Source organism: Psittacula echo (assembly GCF_963264785.1).
Source record: "Psittacula echo genome assembly, chromosome: 1".
Lineage (NCBI taxonomy): Eukaryota > Metazoa > Chordata > Aves > Psittaciformes > Psittacidae > Psittacula > Psittacula echo.
Genome location: NC_137735.1, coordinates 88,478,318 through 88,499,680, shown reverse-complemented (window position 1 = coordinate 88,499,680; position 21,363 = coordinate 88,478,318).

Below are 21,363 nucleotides of genomic sequence, written 5' to 3'. Positions count from 1 at the left end.
AGCCGTCTCCAAAGCCCTGGGGTTGCTGGCACGCAGCAGGGGTGACGTCAGCGTCTCTCAGCCCCCGCAGCTCCCGGATTCCGGATTCCAGGAGACGTGCTGGAGATGCCTCGTCCACCCCAGAGGTTTGCAGGGGCTGTGACAACATCAGCTTTGTGACACTGCCAGAATTCCCTCTGGCTTTTAACCCCGTGGAAAGGTGTGATGCTGACCCCAGGTCTCTCCACACTGGGACGCCAGCACGGTGGCTCCCACTCTATCCACATCAGCTGCTGTGGGTGTAGCTCCGAGCTACCCACCAAAACAAATCACAGCTCTGAGAATACAAGAGAGCTCCCACATCCAGCAAAGAGTGGCATGCAGAGATGACCCTCGGTGTTTGTTTTCCTGGCTTAAAAACACCTCTCTGTGCAAGGAATCACTCCACTCACACCTTGTGGGCTGTCCAGGAAGGAGGCATACTTATGAGGAGCCTGAGATTTGTGTGTGCTACACACTAATAGCTAGAAATCAAACTCCGTGAACAGGATCAGTTAGCCAAGCTCCTAACAGTGACTTCAGCACCCTGTATAATGGTCCCAAGAACTGGGACTGTGCTCCTGCATAGGAAGACTGTAGGACAGAGAGGAGATGTTTATAGACTCAGCTCCTTACACTGAAGAGAGTAGGAAATAATCAGGTAAGGTTTCAGAGTTTCTATAGGCTCAGGGGTTTCTCTTCTTCCTTCAGCCCCGGAAGACTTTTAATTCTGGGTTCCAGGTTGACCTGGCAAATGGAAAGGCTGCAACAACCTGTTATCCTGGTGTTGATTCCCACATCCACCGCTCAGGCAGGAGACGGGAGCATCGGCAATCTCCCAGGAACTTTCTAGCTAAGGTTTCTGTTCTCAACCAATTTCAGGATTTTAGCTGGCTTTGCATTTCTCTGTGTTTGTGGTTACATTTTCACAGGAACCGAGTTCAAAATCAGAGGCTGAAAACCCTGCTTCTTACTATTGAGTTTGACATGACTATGCCAGTTTATGTTAGGGGAGAATCTGACCCCATTCTTCCCTGAGCTTTAGGATGCTCCCAAATATACAAGTGATGCTAGGACGAGTTGGGACATGAAGAGAATTTCAGTGCTCTTGTCCCAGCAGGTGTTATTAAGGTATGGTGCACACTGGGGAACGATCATTGCAGATCAGAGATGTCCACACTGACTCTCATAAAAGACATCACCAGAGTTTGGGGGGGGGGGGGGGGGGGAGAAAGTTGGAAAAACTTCAAAAGCAGACAGATGAGATACAATGCGCTCCTATCTTCATTTTCTTATTTGCTGCTATGAGTTGAAAGTTAATATAGACTTTGAAGACTGAACTTCAAGGTTCAGGCTCCAAAACTGGGCTCATCCTTAGTTAAAGCTCATTTATGCATTCTCGTTCTCCACAAAAATACACAAGCCTGATTGTGCCTAAATTCTTGGTCCTGACAAAATCTCATGATTTAGAACTCCACAGCCTTGTGAACCTGAATCCCATGCATTTTAATTTCACTATGCATTCCCTCACTCCTGTGTCATGAGGAAAGGAAGGACTGGCGTACTCACAAGTTTCACAATTTCATTTCCTTCCAACATCCACTCCCATTCTGCTGTCTGACACGGGCAACTTCTATCATCTCCTCCATCTCTTCACTTGGATGGGCTCAGAAGCTTACTGTCCCACTTAAGAGCCCCTTCAAGTCTCCAGCATCCCTTCGGAAAGAGGCTGACTGCAGTTTGGCATGCAGTTCCAAATGAGGCAGCACCGCAGGTGTACTGAGAGCCTCACAGCTCTTTCAGAGTACTCTCTACCCACTGCCTCTGCAGCCAAACAGCTACTTTGCCTGCTCAAGGGCAGCATGACACAGGTCAGAGCTCTCCAAAGAGCTCCCTGACATTCGCCCACACTTCCATTTGGCTGATACCCTTCATTCAGGACCTTTGGGGTTATCTGAAGTCATGAGTCTGTTCTGCAACGCATATTATTTTGAATGTACCAACACTGAGCTTCGTTTGCCAGAGCACAGCGCGTTCATTTAACTTAGCTCTCCTTCCCCAGCATTTCTCACAGCTCCCTCTGGCCACTGGCAACTCAATAACTTTGTCTCACCTGCAGATTTTTATACAATATATATATCTCCTCCCACCTTTCCAATTCATTAAACAATACATTAAACCACATGGGATTTAGAAGAGAACTTAGAGGCCACGTTAACCTTTTGCCATGGTGAAACTTGACTATTTAATCCCCTCATTCTTTCAGTCTCCCACTCAGTTTTTGATCTATGTCAATATTTTGTCTCTCACTGACTACTCAGCTTCTTTAGCAGCTCTTGTGCAGGATCTTTCAAAAGCCTTTTGGAAGTCTAAATACATTATATCAATCGGTTCTCCTTTATCCTCCGCTTTATTGACACGTTCAAAGAGTTGTAGGAGATTAGCAAGATGCAGTTTTCTTCTGCCGAACCCGTGCTGGTTAGGCCCTATCAGACCACAATCCTCCAGATGTCTTCCAGCATTGCTTTTTAATTATCATTCCCACCAGTTCACCAGATACAGATGCAGAGCTTACTGAACTTTAATTCCCCGGATCATCACTGGAGCCCTTTCTTAAATATAGGTACAACATTTGGTGTTCTCCAATTCCCTGAATCAGTAGCTTTTCTTTTTTTGCATAAGAGATTGCATATTTTTGTTAGCAGCTCAATCACTTTAAGCTCCTTCCAAACTCTCAGATTTAACCATCTGGACTTGATATCTTATTGTTTGGAGAAAGGGAGGGTGGGAAGAGGCTTTGTGTTTTACTCAGTGGGTTTTAGGGTTTTTTTATGATTGGCTTTGTCCCAACACCCATTATTCTACCAGCATGGTTTCCATCAGTTCCTCATCTAAGCAGATATGGGCAAAGAATCTCACAAACACCGTTGGTAGGAACAGCCGATATAAGAGAAATCGCAAGAGAATTCAGCTCCCCAGCAACATCCTAAAAATGGAGTTACTGAGTCACTTTAAACACAGGAGGTGACTGGAATTGATCAGTGCAAGTTTTCTTGGATAACTTCCACCCTGTTCTGACCAACCAGGCTACTTTTGCTCATTTGTTTGGGTCTCTTGCTGAAAAGTGATTTCCATCTTGACCCCAGAAGATTCAAGGCAGGAACGGAGCTAGCTTGATTATATACAGCCTAAAGTGCAATAAGAAGAAAGCGACCTCAGTGCTGGGGGATGCATGAACCTGGGAGGAGATGAAACCCAGCGAGGATGAAAAGAAGTAAATCAGAAGGTGAGCAGAACAATGCTGAGCTGTTAGCTCCATTGATTGCCTTTCAACTGAATCAGCCACAAGACATGAAATGCAATGGGAAATGCTGGGGAACTCAAATAAGTAGCCCCATTATATGAGTGTTTTTCTCTTTGTGCTGGGCTGGTTCCTGATAGCTGTCACCATGCTGGCTGGCTTTAAAAGGCATGGTAGTTCAGACGAGGGCGCAGTCTGATGGCCCTGATATGCCACTGACTTCAAGCCACATGGGCCATTGGTCCTGCCACAGGGGGATGTGGAGGAAGCTCAACATGGGCCTGAAGCACCCACAGGTTTGTGTCGCAGTGAACACACCACAGTGAACATATGACCGGCCGTGGGTACATGCTCACCTGCAAGCCTGTCTGCAAGACAACGCAGGTAATCCAGCTTCTGGAAACTGCCGCACTCCCACCAAAACGACACTAGGAACACCTGCATGAAATCTACCTACCCTGTGACAGACCTGGCATACAGACCTGACAGATACGTTCTCAAGTATATTTCGTACAAGAGGTAGAAACTTCCGTAAATACCTCTTATCTAATTGCTGCTATTCAGTTCTCTAGGGGACATGTTGATGGGGCAAGTGTAGAGAAAAATCTGCCTCATGTAGCACATTGAATTCATTCCCTATGTGAAGTAATGTGGCCATAAGCAGTCTAAAGGCAAGTCTTCGGCTCTAAGACATCACCAACATCCCTCCAGTACAGAGCAAGCCAATTCCCAGCAGTGCTGGGCAGCACACTCACACAGCAGCACACTCACCTATGACTCCACAGGGCTAGGGCCAGGAGGACAGAGGACGTGGGGAGGGGTTTCTCAGCCATGCTCCCTCCTCCGTATCAGGAGCAGAGGAACATCGACAGAAGACAGCCACAGAAGACAGCTCAGAGCAGGAGCATCTCAGGCTGGTTATTCCCTGTGTTAAGGAGGTGGATGGGAGATGAGTGGTCCCCCATGCAAAGCTGGCTCTCCTGCCACACTTCATGCCTAGAATGAAAATAGTCAGGTAGAGCTCTAGCTTGAAGTGTCTGTATAAGAGACTTCCACACCACATCATCACCACAGAGACATGCTGCTTTCTTCTTGCCTCCCTCTCCACCCTTCCCTTCATTTGCTGCTTCTGCCCATTTGCTCTCAAGTCTTTCCTCTTTCTCAGTGTCTCCATCCCCTCCATATTCCTATGTGCCTCATAATCTCCTTTCCCTCCATGACACCTCCCTCCACTACCTGTAGGTCTCTACCTCCAAGAAACAAGGCAGGGCTCACACCTGAAGAAGCACAGCAGGGATGAGATGAGAATGGAGCTCAGGAGAGGAAGATGCCTTCTTCATCTCCTAAGTTAGACCAACATTACCTCCCGGCCTGTGACCCAGCCCCACACACCAGGCACAACCCTGCCGAAGGTGCCTGCTTGGGTTGGGATGAAGCAGCACGGACACAGATGCTGTGCTACCACATGTGGGCTAAGCTAGGCAGGGAAGTAGCATGAATCCCATCCAGCTGCTCTTCTAGGAAGGCTTTTACTTCTCTCCCTCTTCTCATGCTTATGGGTCTGTCATGTATGTGCATCTTGAGCCTGTCCTCTCTGTGCAGGGTGTACAAAGGGGAGGTGAAATGACAGGGCTGGGGTCGGCTGGCCACTAGTCATGGCCTGTACCAGGGTCCCTTTTTCTCCCCTGACATACATACACAGATACACAGCGTGGATGCTTGGGGAGGCCCAGCCAAGAAGCCTGCCCTCCACTGCTGAATCCCCATTCTGTTTCCCAAGTGACAAGCCACAAACTCCCTTTCTCTCCCCAGACAAACAGAGGCTTGAGTGAATCGCTGCCTCGGCCCTGGCACGCAGCACTCTAGTCATTACGGATGCTCCTCCAGCATCCAGCCCCCCGTGAACGTCAGCGTGCAGCCATGTCAGCAGAGTTCACAGGCTGCACCTCTTCACACAGCACCCCGCTGTGCTACCTGAAGCACCATGCAAACAGTAAGCAGCCCTTCACATCCCTCCTCCACATTCAACTCCTCTCCACCAGTGTTTGTGGTGACACAGTGTCCCATGTAAAGGCAGGGGAAACTGAGGCACAGCACAGCGGCCAGTGAAAGTTCTTGCTGGGATCAGTGTTCAGGAGTCCTCAGCAACAAAGTTTTGTAGGCAGTGTCATCTCTCGCCTTCAACCGCAGAAGTTAATCTTGTCGGGCTGTAAAGTAAAGCTGGCTTCAGATCGCAAAAACCTTTTCAGCAAATGATCCTCCTCATCACCAAAGACTTGCACATGTCCGCACACAAGCATGACATTAACCATCCCTCACCAGCTTCCTGCCCTTTCTCCCCTTCAACTCAACCTCCCTCAGCAACACAAGCACCTGAGTGACCGACCTGGAATGAGTCCCTGCCGTAAGAGTAAGGGGTTTTGCTCGTATGCTGTCCCACGTGAGCACCTTGCCTCACCTTCCATCCAGGGTGTAACCCCATTTCCTGTCAACATGATCCTATGAGGAAAGATAACACTTCTCCCAGGCCCCATGCAGTGACCATGGGTCTGTGCAATGGTCAGGGCTAGAGAGCAGCATCCTTTTGTTGACACAACACTTCCTTTTCGGCATGATGCCTGTCCTCCTCCCAGCTGGCATCCTCTCATCCCTGCACACATGCTCTCCAGGACAGTGGACAGCCCTTTTCAGTGTGAGACACTGCTGAAAAACCCTTGGGGACAGCCAGGCAGAGATGTGTCCACCAGCCAGAGGACATACTTGTCTCTCTAGGATCTCCCTGGCCCCAGGCTGGTGCTAGGAGAGAAAGAGCTGCAGAAAGGTTTCTGCCTTGCCGTGCATCACTTCTCCAGACACCTGGGAGACCAGAGCTGTTGTAATTCCTGAAAGGGGAGGGCAGCTGCCTGGTGTGGGGTATGGCTTGCCCCCTGCTAAGACAGTAATTCAACCCTCTTTCAAACCAGCTTGCCCAAGAGGAGGGAGGGACTGAACCTGGCTGGCTACGGGTGTGCAATTGCGTCTGTCAGATTAGCCAAAGCACACGCGATCCGGAGAACGTGCCAGATGTGGAAGGACAAACACTTGAGCCAGCATCCGGCTAGAGTTGTGCAGACAGATATTACCCAGTGCAACATAAACCTTGCCAGTACGGAGTTAAGCCAACACTGTTTTATAAACAAATCTAAGCAGCAGAGTGAGTTCATACAGGATCAGCATTTTCTACCACGCAGCAGCAGCAGTTTTGATCCAGTACCAAGCTCCCTAGAGCTGGATTTATTGTCTTGTCCACCCTGAGCCAGTGCCAAAGCCATGTCCTGAGAGGGCTGAGGAATTAAAACAATGCCAAATGGCTTTGGAGGCTCCATCAGGGAAGAGCTTGCTTTCTGCAAACTCCCCAGTAAAGGAACTGAGAGCGACTGCACGGTGTTGCTCTCTGCCAGGCCCCGGCCAAGAGGAGCAGTGACACATCAGCATCGCTACAGTCATTCCATCACCCGCAACACACACACACGCTCACGCACCGAAGGGTGTGAACCACAGGGGAAAAGATCACTTCACAGTATTGTCAGCTGGCAGCAGCATCCAGAAACTATCCTGCCAGGGGACATCAGCCCTTCCTGAGGATGGCCAAAGCTGCTCTTGCTCTTGCACTGAGGGGTCACGAGGGATGGGGAGTGCTGGAGAGGGAGTGAGGAAGGGGTGCTGTTGGAGGAGGGAGAAGCAGTTTGTAAGTACCCCCAAAGAGGAAGAACACCAGACAGAAGTTGAAGGCAGCAGTTCAAGTGGAAGGGTAAGTGTCAGGGTAGTCAGAGAGGGGGCATCAAAGAAGTGAGGGCTGACGGCAGGGTCCTGCCTTAGCAATAGGGAGACGCAGAGTAAGATGAACTCTTCTTGCCAGCATCACCAGGTGGGACCTGGGCAGGAGGGGAGCAACCCATCACCTCCTTCAGGAGACACCACACCAGTATGCAACACAGACCCTACTGGTCCCTTCCCCTTGAAGAAAAGCAGCAGCCCCAAAACCTGACACAGCAACCCCCAGAGCCTGTGCAGAGCCTGAATCCACAGCCCGGCAGGTGCGAACCCCTAAACCTCCCCTCTAAACCCCACTCTCAGCACGCCTTCCGCCTGCCGCCTTGCCAGCAGCTCATTGCTTTAGGGTCTTATTCTGGAGAAAGGCATCTCCAGGCACGTTCGTGCTCCTCAAGGGCCAGCAGCGCATCTGGGCCTGCCCAGGCGATGGGAGAAACAGCTGCTCCCTGCTCCCATCCCCACTCTGCAGCAGCATCAGCAGCACAGAGACATGCCATGGAATTAGTGTGGCTGATCCTCCTGCCTTCCCCACAGAGAAGCTGGGAAAGGGGCACCGAGGGCAGCCCCAGGCAGCAGGAGGCCCTTTCAGGTGCTCCCAAGAGCTTTGCGCCCCAAAATGGGTCAGGCTCGGCACAGGGCCCCTCCACCGCCTGTGCAGGGCACACGGTGTTCCCAGCTTATGAAACACGCTGTCTCCAGGAGGAAAACATCCCTCCTAGCTGGGCAGGAGCACCAGGGGACAGCAGCTAAGCCACGACAAAGAACATGCCCATCACCCCCAAAGCTGTGCCAGGTTGGGCTGGGTATTCAGAGGAGGTACCTGGCTAGGAAATGGAGGCCAGTGCCCTCCGTGGGGAACTGGGATACTCAAAATATCTGTGAGATGAGGAGGGAGGGAGAACCTGTCCCCTGCACGCCCCACTCTCGGTACTGTGATGCCCACTGCTGCTCTGCTGCAAGCTGCATCCCCAGGGGGACTCATTCCAGGGGCTGTGGAGCCCAGCCATGCTGCTGGCCAAAGCAGCCTGATGCTCCACTGCAGCAGCATCAGCCCGGCTGCCCCTTCTCCCAGGAAACAGGGGAAGGGCAGGGAAATGCTGAAGGGAGAAGAGCAGACAGGTGTGTGCCAAGGGAGGGATGGGAAACGAGGAGAAAGCACTCGGGACTGCGCGCAGGGGACCCCTGCTGCTCGGCAAACATCTCCTCCCTGCACAGACATGCAGAGATGCAGGGAAAGGGGGTTGGAGAGGGGGAGCAGCTCTCCATAACGACGGGGGGGGGGGGGGGGGGGGGGTGATGGATGCCTATATTTTGTTCACAGCATAGCAGAAACCCCTGCTTTTCCCCTTCCTCACACCTCTGGGGAAGAAACAGGGATGGATTGAGGCGCACAGACATAGGTGCTGAGGTTGGCTTACCTCGCGGTGCCAGTGCCAGGGGTGCCTGGGGTGCAGGAGGTAAATCCAGGGCTGTGCTCTCCTCGGCGAGTGCTGGGAAAGGCCTCTCTTCAGTCACATCAAGGAGTGGCCTGTGAGTAGGTGCTCCAGCTCAGTGCTCGATCGAAGCTGCCATGGATTCATTGCGAACGACTTTGCCTTCTGTGAGGAGAGGAGGAAAGGGGAGGGAAAAAAAAAGGAGGAAAAAAAAAAGGGAAAAAAATCAACAGCTTAAGACTTGGAGGGTAGATTCACTTCTTTCTTAGGTTTCCAATGGCAACTGAATATACCACAGATGAAGATCCAGGGTGCGTGTGCATGTGAATGTGTGTGTGTGGGAGGGACGGAGAGATGCACAGCTGCTGAGTCCACAGGCAGTGTGGGGTGTGAGCTGCTCGGGGCGTACTGGTGGTGATGGGCACAGACAGCTGGACACAGGCAGCAGGGCAGACAGACAGACGGATGGAAGCAGATCTAAAGGATGGGAAGAGGATGGACTGTTTCCTAAGAGCCTATCTGTCCCACCGCATGCAAACAGGAGACAGTCGCTAGCTCTGTGTAGGGGGAAGGTGAAGTGTGCCTACACACGTGGCCGCATGCACACAGGCACGCCGCCTCCCGGCCCTGCTCACATCACCCCCCTGCAAGTACGCTGTTCACATTCAGACTGCTACACACATGCTGTATGCACACACACCGGCCTTTTCATACCCTCATGCACCACCCTGAATACACCCCCTAAATATTCAGAGTCCCTTCAAGGGGTGAGGTGCTCCTCTTCTTCATGTGCGTCCTGCACCGATGGGGTTGCACAGCTGTATTAACCTGCATACGTGGTGTTTCAGACAACCACCACACAGCCACATCAACTCCACCCTGACTGTTCCACCTCTCACGGCAAAAACATTTACATACAGCACAGCAAATACTGACCACTGCACAACCGCATGCTGGATATCTGAACATACCTACCACATGCAAACTCCTGACCACTTATACATAACTGCCACTGAACAGATGCACATCATTTAATCAGCCCACCTCCATATCAAAGGCCAGAAAAAGTGCCCACGTATACACATACACACACACACACCCCATCTATATCAGCACAAACACTGCACCAACAAATCACAACGCATACATCTGTAAGAAAACAAAAGCACATAAAACATCTCCACGCTCTTAGAAACATAAGTCAAGCAAGCAGCACTAGCTGCCTGTCACACACAAATGTAGTATGCTTACGAATCGCCTGCAGCATAGAAACTGATCGCATCAGATACTGTTACCCACCTAACTCAGCCCACACAGCAGCATACCATCCTGATGGATCCTAAACGCTAGCCCCAGCACTACCAAACACCAGCCATATTCTGTCACATGGAAAACACAAATACTCATCTACATCCAGCGCAGGCAGACAAACACAAGCTACATGGGAAATGCAGCCAGCCAGCATCACTCAACACCCCAAAAATGACATTCTTCAAAGTTATGAAGCTGGAACTCACTTTGGAGACAGCTGTATTGTTCTATGTACCTGCATGGGTGTGTGCGCACACACACACACCACTGCCACACCAGCTCCGCTCAAACTGCCTCCATCTCTGAGATCTTCCCTTTTTTCTGCACTTTCTCTAGTTCTCCCCATTCTACCACCTCCAAGCAAAGCCCATGTGTCTGTCTGCTGACACATGTTGCAGCTCCTGGGAGCAAAGTCTCTGGAGCAGAAAGCCTGCAAGAGCATCCACACTCATCCCTTCTCCTTTTCTCCTTTCTTCTGGCGTTAGATGTGCATAATCTGCATGCAAAGAAGAGTGCAAGGTCCCACCAGCCCCGAGTGCTCTGAAATTGGCTGATGCTGGCATCAGGGGACGTGACAGCAAAACCTAAGCATGATGAAGAAGTAGATAAACCCTTATGAGAAGCGGAGATTTGGCCAGGACGGCACCAGCTTCCTCCCAAGCCCCAAGAGAGACAAGGGAGATGTGCAAGGTGGGTAAGAAGGAGTGATGGAAGGAGAGGAGTTTGGCCTGGCACCAGGGATGGCACAGCAAGCACTCTGCCAGACTTGTTTAACAAGCACAGTAGTGTCACAGCATGATACTGCTATCAGTGACTGAGAGTGATCAGGGTTCGGCATCAGGGCAAGCCTGTGTACTGTGTACCACTGGAACATGGGAGAGGCATGGGAAAACATAGGGTTTCTGGGGGGGGGAAAGCAGCTGGGTGTGGGTGCAACCGGAGGCATGTGGTGCAGGGGTCTGTAGCTATACTGGGAGCAGTGGGTATTGGCACAGGTACAAAAAGAAGAGCCCACAGACACAAAGAGGCTGGCATCAGGGTGGATTGGACGCAGGCAATGCAGGGGTTGCAATCAGGTCTAGCTCCAGCCACACAGAGGGAAAATGGAAGGAGTCCCCCAAGCTCTGTCCGGTGCTATTGGACATACAGACAGACCTCAGTAACATGTACACTGCAATAGCCTCTTCCAGGAGCATCCTGCCCTCGCACACACTGTGCGCCCAGCACCCTGCTCCCACAGCTCTCCACCAAACACCCCCCAGCCCTTCCCCAGCGGGTGCACGTACACCTTCCCCACTGTTACTGAGGCATGCAGACTCTGTCCACAAAGCCACCTACTTCAAACCTTCCTCCAGAGCACTCCCACCTTCCCATGTATGTACCACACTCATGTTCATGCAGTACCATGAGAGGAGGCTGAAGAAACATGTGGGGAAGCCACCACCACCACCACCACCACCTCAACCCCTCCAAACCAGCCCCTGTTCCCCTCTACCTCCACCACTGGCTTTTCAGAAGGGCTTAGAAGGGGTAAAAATTTCCCCTCTCTCATCTCAGCTTGGCCCATGCACCCAGGCAATTTCAGCCTGCTAGGAATGTCTGTCCCTCGGCACTGTGCTCAGTTGTACCTGCATGGCTCTTCCCACAAACATTCATTGTACATTACAGGAGATGAATAATGCAGGCTGAAAGGGGACAAGTGAGAGAGTCTTTCTGGGGCTCAGCAAGACACGTGTACAAAGCACAGTGGAGATGGAGTTGCCTCATTTGGTCAAAGCTAACTGATGCTGCTGAACCTGGAAAAGCCACCACAGCCTGAGATGCTGCTTAGATTAAAGTGTGGTCATGAGGGCAATCTGAAGAGGCTTTTGGACCCAAGATTTCTAATAGGTGCTCAGAGGTAACAGAGGTGTCACTGTGGATAGGCAAGGAAGATCTTCATCTCTGAGATACTTATTACTGAGCTAAGCAGCTCAAGAGGGCCACCAGTGGAAAAGGAGCATCATCCTAAACTGACCTCCAAACCATCTGCTCCTGTGCTTCAGGGGCATGGAAGAAGCACTATAACTGGCTAAACAGAAGAAAAAGGAGAGCAAAAAGCAAGGCAAACAGAAGCCAAGGGGGATGCGTATGTGTGTTTGCACATGTACATCAGCGTGGTGTTCACCACAGGGATGTGCTTGCCTCACCTTCACATGCCAGTTTTATGCTGGCAAGCAAGGAAACCTGGCAGCCACAAAACCATGAATGCCTGTCAGTATTGCCATGAGTGTGTCCATCTCCATGGGATAATGCTGAAAGGGGGCAACATGGCCAATGTGGTGTCATGTGCGCGCGTGGGTATGCAGGAATGCGTGGCCTCTGGTGCTGTGCATGTGCCTGCTGTGGGCGATGGAATGCAGGTATTGATGGATGGAACATGTATGTGTACATGTGTGCATCCAAGTGCTGTACTATATATAGGGTGAACAGTGCATCCGTGTGCAAATCTGATCTTTGCTGAAAACATGAGTGCATTTGTGAGATGTCACAGAGAATGATGCGTCCTCTGTGGGTTGTCTCATGTGTGTCACAGCATTTAAACCTCTGTGCGTGCAACACCAGTGTGTTACTGCACGCCTGCAGAGTGAGCATCCTTGTGGAAGCAACGCTATGGGTACAGCACAATGAGTACTGCAGGCACCCCTGGCCACATACAGGTCTGCAGGGAGGGGATCCCTCTCGGCTGGAGCAGTCTGGCTGGCTCCTGCACTGCCTCTCCTCCTGGTCTCTGCTTTTAATTTCTCACCTCCCCTCAGTTCCCCTCGCTCCCTGGCAGCAGTGTACTCTGCCCTAGGAACCAGCTCCCACACACCAACACACAGCAAGGGAACTCCTTCCCTTGCAGCTCCCTGGTATCTTCCCCTACCAAGTGCCACAAAGGAAAGAAAAACCTCACTGGGGAACCTGGACTGGACCTATCCCCATTCCATGCACTTGTCGCCCATTTCCAACCCCATGAACTGCATCACAAACCCACAGACCTGCACCCCCAAACTCTGCACGCTACAAACCAGACTCATGGCTTGCATGGGTTGGGTGCACAAATTGAAGTCAGCACAGCTCAAACTCACGCCTCTGGAGCCAAAGCAACATGCCTTAGCTGCTCTGACATTGCTCCTTCATCAGAAGGCTGCCTTCAGCCAGATCCCACAGGAATCGAGTAACCTCCAGGCTAGGATCCAAAGCATGGAGCCTGCCCACTTGGAGCACCTCCTGGGGCAGTGGGACTTCAGTAAGAGGAAAACCCCAAAGATATTTCTTTATTCCTTTAACCAATTCTTCACATCATTACTTTCCTCCCAAACACCCTACCCTGTGCTCTCTACATGCTTGTTCTGGGGCTGATCTAAATCACTCAAATTGAAATAGCAAACAACTGGCCTCCATTTCAGGCTTTGCTTTTGCCCTATATCCCACTCAGAACCTATTCCCTTTGGAGGATAAAATTAGCACACAGGAGCCAGACGTGAAAGTATGCACACCTTCCCTGGAAGGCTTCAGGGGCTCTCAGCAAGACCCAGTTTCATCCAGGCCCAGGATCATAGACTTTTGCCTTGAAAATGCAGCCTAACACTGAAGCTTCACCTGTTTTGCTTCAACAGCAATCCTGAATCTGTGATATCCCCAAACTTCGCCCAATCCTCAACACTGAAAGCTTAGCCTCTAAGCTCAATTTTGCCCCCATTAATTTGTCTCCAGGCTTCTTCTGAACAGAGACCCAGCCTTTCATTTGTTGCTCACCAGCAAGGCAGTGCACTTTTTACACATAAGCGTACTCAGAGTCAGATTCCTCCCTAACATTTTCCCCACACTGTACAAGACAGGGATCTTCCCAGCTTTTTATCCCTAGATTCCTGCTCAGCACTAACACAGTTTGGGTGCCCTTTTCACTGCTGGAAGTCATAACCAGGAAATACAGCCTATTGTGTTAATATTTAAACACCCCCCACATAAAGCATGGGGCCAGCCTCAGGACCTCGTTCGTGGCTCTCCCCTGTGCAGCAACACCAGCATCACTACCCAACTCGCCCCAATTCTTTCCTCACCTTAAGGTCTTCCCCTCTGGCCTTGCACCCTCCTATTCCCTCCTAGGCTTCACCAACAGCTCCTGCAGATGCCTTTCCTGTGTCCTGCCCTGCAGCCTCACCAGCTTTCCCAGCTATGCTGGGCATGTGGACAGCGAGCCCCTGATTACCATTCAAGCCAGATTCTCATTAGGCAGAAATGCCCCTCCAGGAGATCCATTAACAGTCCATAAGGTTAACTTAATCCAGCCAGTCTTGTGTGGTCTCTGCCCAAATTCCCTATTACATTAACAATCTTGAGCCTTAATTAGCATGTGAGGCAGAGGTGGCATTATTAATGGATAATACGGAGCATTAAGAATAAACAGGCCAGGCTGTCTCTCCCCGACCATGCATGCAAATCGTCTTCGATGCAGAATCAGCATGAGCTTCCCCCGTGGGCAGCACATGCTGAGAGGCTGGAGTGCCCCACACCAAAGACAAGCCCTGGGAATGTATGGCCAGGCTGGCGGAGGAGGACAGCAGAGAGGAAATGGGATCCCAGAGAGACCCTTCATCCACTTGGGAGAAGGACTGCCAATAAGAAGATGACAGTGTGGCGAGAGAAATCCTTGCACTGGAGAGGAGCGGTCATGTCCCTGACTAATCCAGCTATCCCATTGTTCTGGAAAGCTTGGGAAAGCGAGGCCAGATTGTGTGAATCTGTATTCCCTTGGACACTCAGTTCACACTGCCATACATGTACCATAGGATAAGACAATAGGCGTACATCTTTGAACACTATGTGCAAGGAAGGGGTGTCTGCCTGATGGCGTACGGACTGTAGTTGCTAGCTGCAGCTGGGGAAGATGCTCTTCATGAGTCTCCTTTTGTGACCACTGAGCCTTGGTACACTGAGAACACAGTCCAGAACAGCGGGGGTTCAGGTGAAGGAGGGAAGCAGTCACCTGTAGGATCAGAGAACAAGTGGGCTGGGGCTGCTCCTCAGCACGGATTCACTGTGCGGTGGGAAAGGGATGGGTCCCTGTTGGGACACAGTGATCAAATCAGCTTGGTCACCACAAGTGAAGGGGCAGCCTGCTGCAGACCCCCTCCCATCCCAAGCAGAGACAGCTGCTCCGCTGGGTGAGAGATGGGGCAAACTGGTGCTGCCAGCAGCAATGAGATGCTGGGGAGGAAGCAAAGGCCATGAACTGGTCAGGGCTGCACAGCGTGCAGCTGTGTGAGGAGGGCTTACATATGGCCTGTTGCCCTTCTGCCATCCCACAAGCCTGACGCTTTCTTCTCAAACACACACTTACAAAAGCATAAGACAAGCAAGGGGAGGAGGGAAGCAGAAGAAGCCAACCCAAGGAAGCAGAGTCTAATGACAGCACTTCTGGACTGCTAATTCACACCTCCAGCAGCACCCGGCAGGCTGCGAAGGGAATGGGAAGCTTGCCATGGAGACCTATCACTGCGGGGAATGGCATCCTGGCTTGTTCCTGAGGCCTGACCCACGCTATTCCAGCTGTACATCACTCTGTTGTGATCGGCATGTCCCTCTAGGCTTTGCAGAGAGGCTTGTGCTGGGTGCAGTTGTGCCTGAAGCACAGAGATATCCCCTGTGCATTGGCCCTAAAGCACCTAGCCTGCACTAAGTAGCCTTGCTTAGCCAAGAGTGGTGCTGCAGGCTGAGACTGCTCTCTCCTGGGGCAGCGACAGCACTGTGCTCAGCATCAGCCCAGCTGCCTTCACTGCCCAGGGACACAGTGGGCAGCAGGCAAGGAGCTCTCCCACTTTGCAGCACAGCTCCTCCAGGCCCACCAGCCAGCCCCTGCCAAATCCATTTGTCCGATCTTGCGCTTTCTACTAATCCTGTTGAGCCATCCTTTAAGTTGCTCTGAGGCAGAGATAGAAAATACAAGCGATGCCTTAAGAAGTTTCCCCTGACCTTGCTCAATTCAAGATAAAGGGCTTTGATTTAGAAAAATTACAGTGGGGGTCTGTCACTGATCTATCACATGGATTAAAGGAAAACAAACAGAGACACAGGATGCAGCACGTGTTAGGTGAGCAGACAGCGAAGGGAAGAAAGGTTACAACCAGCATGGGGGAGGAGACAGAAGAAAGGAAAGGGCAGAAAGTGAGAGGGGAGGCAGAAAAGACACCTTCTCCTTCACCATCTCCACTCTGGACTGCTAGCAGAAAAGCCTTATACACACATGGTGTGAAACAACAAGTTTCACCACCTTCCTTAGCATGTAAGGAAGAGTGAGGCAGCTGCACTGTCCCAGTGCGTGACCAGGCTGGGAACAGGTTGCTGGGGCTGAAGAAGACTTCCTTGCCCCATGAGAGGCACCGAGTGGGGAGCAGAGACTGAAATCTCAAGGCATAAATGGCTGCTACAGACATCTCACCACCGCTGTCTCCCCTGATGTTATTCCTCTCTGCCTTCACCCCTTGCCCCTTCCTTCATACCAGACCTCTCCCCTCATCTCCTCCCCTTGATGCCTCTCCTAGACCTGGTCACATCTGGCAGCATCTAAGCAGGCTTTCCACACTCACCTCAGTCACCTACTGCCTTTAATCCAAAGGCTACTCAGAACATTGTTTCTCTGTAGGAAATAAAAGGGCTACCAGGGCACCTTCTTCTTTACCTTCCAATACCACGAGGTTGTTGCACCCCACCAGGGACTTTTTCTTCCCGGCATGAGTTCCCTCCCTCTGAACCTATTGTGATGGAAGACCACTCACAAGATGGCTGATGTTACATTTTCATTCATCTTGTCTCCATAACCTGGCTGTGGGCCTCGGCTAGCCAGGAAATATGAGAAAATCTTAATTTCAGCCACGGTTTTGTTGCTGTATCTCTCAATCTGCCATACGAAAGCCTAGTCCTGACCTGGAAGCTTACTCTTGGGTGTCTCTTTCAAGTTGGTCAAGATGTCCCTGTGCTGTGCTTAGGCCTGAGGGCCTCCTCATAGGTGGTCCATGTCCTCTTAACCTCCTCCTTCCACTCTCTTCCATCACCCATTACACCAGCAAAAAAAGTTCTTCAGACTTACCTTGCTTCTACAGACTGTCCCACCATCAACTGACTTACCTGAACATGCTTCAGTAAGAGCTCAAATCAAATCTCTATCACCTTTCAATGCCCTCACTTGCTCTGTATTGACCAATTCCTGCCTCTGCTGACCACCAGCACCCATGGTCAGAGAAGCTATCCTCACATCCTGAGGTCCACTTCAAAATTCCCCCTCCTATTTTCCAAGCCTCCTAGGATCTTTCCCAGTCCTGTCTTGATGTTCCAAGGGCACCCTAAAATGATTCCAGAGATTTTGCCCAGCTTCTTAACCTCCTACAACATGCCACTGCAGCTGACACAGAAGTCTATACCTGTGTGGGACTTGGCACAGCTCATCGGTGTGATGTCTCTTCCCATCTAGCGATGCCTCATGTTCTTCTGTCACTACAAAGATGAAGTGCTATAGCCAAGAAAGAGGCAACTGATATATACAGAAAGATGAAAGGTGAAGGCCTACTGGAAAAGAGGCAATAGAGACCATAAAATAAGACAGGTCTATAAAACCACAGATGACACAGGAAGGGTCAAGAAGGCAGGTGTTAAATATCTCTTCCCACCCAAAAATTGAGGGCCAGGAAATTAAACCAGAAAGTAACGCGTTCAAGACAAATGACAGGAGGACTTGCATTGCACACTGCAATGACTTCCTACCATGACATTTTGTGGGTGCTAGCGCTTCACCTGATTCCAAAAACTGGCTGGACATATTCAGGGAAGAAGCAAATCCATAGAGATCTATGAAGCGTGCAACAGATCTTCCAGCACAGGGTCCGTCAGCCACACATCACTGGAAGCCAAAAGAGTGTTCAGAAAAAGTAGTCCTAGACAGTTGTCCTGTCTTTATGCTCTTCCTCTTGCCTCTTTCAGACACTGCTGGGGATCTGGAGACCGGAAGGACCTCACACCTGGCTCAGTTCTTATATTCCTGTGGCTTTCAATAGCTAGGCTGATGCAGAAGTCGTGGGCAAATAGTACCTCTGTGTAGCAATATCATTTTGGTGCATTTGATCCTATTGGAGGTATTGACAAGGAAACAAACAACAGAGCCCATTCCAAGAAGGACTTTTTTTCCCTCTGCCCTAAAGCTGTAAGGAGGTCTGAGGCCATTTAAACCAGTCATCCCCAGTACAGATCCTTGCTCGGAATAACATCTATGCTTCACTCCTACCGCTCTCAATACCTTTTGACAGACTTTTTAAGACCAAAGCCCTTTTCCCTGTTGATAAACATGGAGCCCTTTCAGTAGACCATCTGTAACAGGGCCAACCGCCCTGAATTCCTTTCCATTTCACTGTCCTGTCTATCACACTATTCATGGCAACCTCTCCACACTAATCCTTTTATTATGATCTGACTCAATTTTCCTGGCCTGTGACTGCAGTGGGGTGAAAAAGGAGGGGTGTTAATCTTTCTGACCTTGTTGTCCCAATTCTGAACCATCTGTAAGCAGGAATTCAGAGGAGGGAAGTCTGATCCTCCTGACCCCACTGTCCCCATGCCAAGCCATCTTTGTCTGGAAAATGGGAACCACTTGCTTTGGTAGGTTCAGCCTGTACCCTCCCAGAAAGTTGTTGTGGCAAAGCTCCTTTTCACCTAGAGGACTGCTTCCTGGAGTACCTCTTCAGCCGGAAAGGATGGAGAGGTGGAAGGAATAATGTCCTCCACCTCCATCAGACTCCATTTACTCATTCCGCAGTAGTGCGTATGAAGAAGAGGCCTTGCAGATCACTCCACCTCCACCACTGTCCATGGTGTCCATGCTTGTTCCCTCCACCCCTTTTCACCATCATGTGTTCCTTTGCTGCAAGCAGTTGCATCTTCGTAAACCTGCCAGACTATTTCGTAGTCGGTCTGAGCACTCGTACCAAGAAGCTTGCATGTATCCTCAGAGCCAGCCAAATATTCACCTTTTTGCTCAACCTCATCCCATACTTTTGAGTTTGCCTGTCTTTTTCCACCTTAAATAATCTCTTCATTTCCTTGGTGTTTACAGTCCTCAAATACTTGTAAACGGTTATAGTATCATCATTTAGTCAAGCTCTCCATATTTAGTTCTTTTAATCTCTTCTCATAAGTAAGTCCCTCTAGCCCTTTCATAATTTTTGTTGCTCTTCTTTGAATTTCCTCCAATTTATTTATTCACCCTCCTTCAGCTAGCATAGCACCCAGGACTGAATGCCAGGTTTTTCAGACTGGTCTCCATAAAGCCTTGGAAATATTAATTGGTTCTCCTTGTGCTTCACAGCTTGATGTTTCTGGATGTACTTGAGTACACAGATGCCAGGAAAGCTACCTTACTTCATACATGTGGCACCAGGTAATACAGCTCAAGACTATCTCTTGAAGCACAAGACCTCTCCCCCAGGAGAGGAGGAAGAAGAATCTCAGGAGGTGGGGAGAAGACGATATATGAGCAGGTAGGATGGATGTCCTCCAGCTGAGCATGGCACACAACTACAAACACTTACATACTTAGATTGAGACACCAAGTACTGAGATTTGGACATCAAGTCCAAGAGATGGAAAAGGTGCATATACATGCTCATACACGTGTGTTCACTCCAGATATAAACCAATTACCTGCATCACACAGAGGCATATACACAAATGCACACAGGAACACATGGATACATGGATAACACAGATGAAGCCGAAGAGGAAATGAGACACACATGCGCACACAGACTTTGTGCACACACAGATGTGCATACAAGAGCCTAGCAGAAAATGGTTCTCTCCCTGTTTATATCATACATGTTCTCATGCATAAACCAATGTTCCCAGAGGAAGGGTAGCCGATGGAGTCCTCACAGGAACCTAAAATTACACAGGCAACTCTGACCCATCTGGTCTACAGATTGAGTGCATGAGCCGTGGAAAGAACGAATACAAACATATGATACCTCGCCTTAAGGCAACTGGTAGCCTGCACCCCATCCTGAGACACAGTCTGCATACCTACAGTGCCTTCCATGGTGATTAGCTTATCACCCAAGCCATTTAGAAGTTAGGAGGGAAGGAAGGAAGCAACATCCCCATAGGCCAGTTGTGGCACTTTGTCACACCCTCTCCAGGTCATGCTACTGATGATCCTTCTTATTTGCTCCCTATCTCTGCTGTCAGACTAACTGACACCCACAGGAGTCAAAAGTACCTACAGTTTCTTGCAAACAGTCCTTCCCCTACAGCTTACTGAAACCAGATGGGTGTAACTCTTGTGTGAAAAGCTAAAGATGCACTCCCCAGGGTGACTGTAGACAGGAAGGAATAGACCCAGCACATCAGTTGGGTCAGCAAAGGACGATGGATGGGCCTTACCTTCAGCAATAGGACAAATTTTCCTATGGGGTTTTGAACCTGTGCCTATCTCCATGGTGTCTGGTGCTATGCTATAAGGCACCATGTAGCCACTGTGTCTAGCCAGGGCTGCCTGGGAACCTTAAAGACTCCCTGCAACATCAACATAGTGACCAAACCCATTAAGCTATTCACCTCAACCTGGCTCTTAATAGCTTGCTTCCCACCCCTTACAATGCTGTGGGAAGAATGACAACTGCCCTTCCCTCCTTCTGTACCTCAGCTGGTCAGTTGGAACTGGGTTTCCTCTTGGCTTATGAGTGTTGAGCAAATGAGGTCATTTCTCCTCAGTGACAGAGAACTGTTTGGTCAGTGCAGTCTCTGGTGAAAGCAGTTCATCTCAGGCAATGGCTAGGTATCCCTGAGCTCCAAGGAGACCCGAAGAACTGCTGTAATCCCTTAAAGAGGAGGTCAGGCAACGGCAAAGCAAGCTACCAAACTAACACCAGCTGGGGAGCACAGGAAAGCCAGGACACAAATGCAGCTGTAACTGCTGCCAGACCATCTAGCCACTGACGCAAACACTACAGCAGTCCCACAGTCACTGTCACCTCCAAAGTGCCAAGCCTGACCCGTATGGGGCTTTAAATACAGCCTTCATCTGGATCACAGCTGACCCAGCTGACAGAAGGGGCTGGAGGTGGGTCACAGCCCTTTGGTCTGCTGCCTGAGCTTTGCACTCTGCCATTCCAGCCCCAAAAAGAGGACTTCACACCCACACATCCAGCATAGGAGGTGGCTCCCATGCCTTCAGCCTGCTTCCCTTCAGTGGCTGAAATCCATATCCTCCTTAACGCCTCCTGCCACCTGGAAAGACATCAGGGAACACTGACCTCTGCCCCCAAAGAACCCCAAATAGAGCTCAACCCCCTCCTCAATCCCCTCGCTCAGCATCGGGACCAGCATGAACAATCCCCATCAGCAGAACCCGCAGTGCTACTGAGGATGCTCCAGCTTTCCCCATACCTGCTGGCAGGCTGGGATCCCTCACTGCTC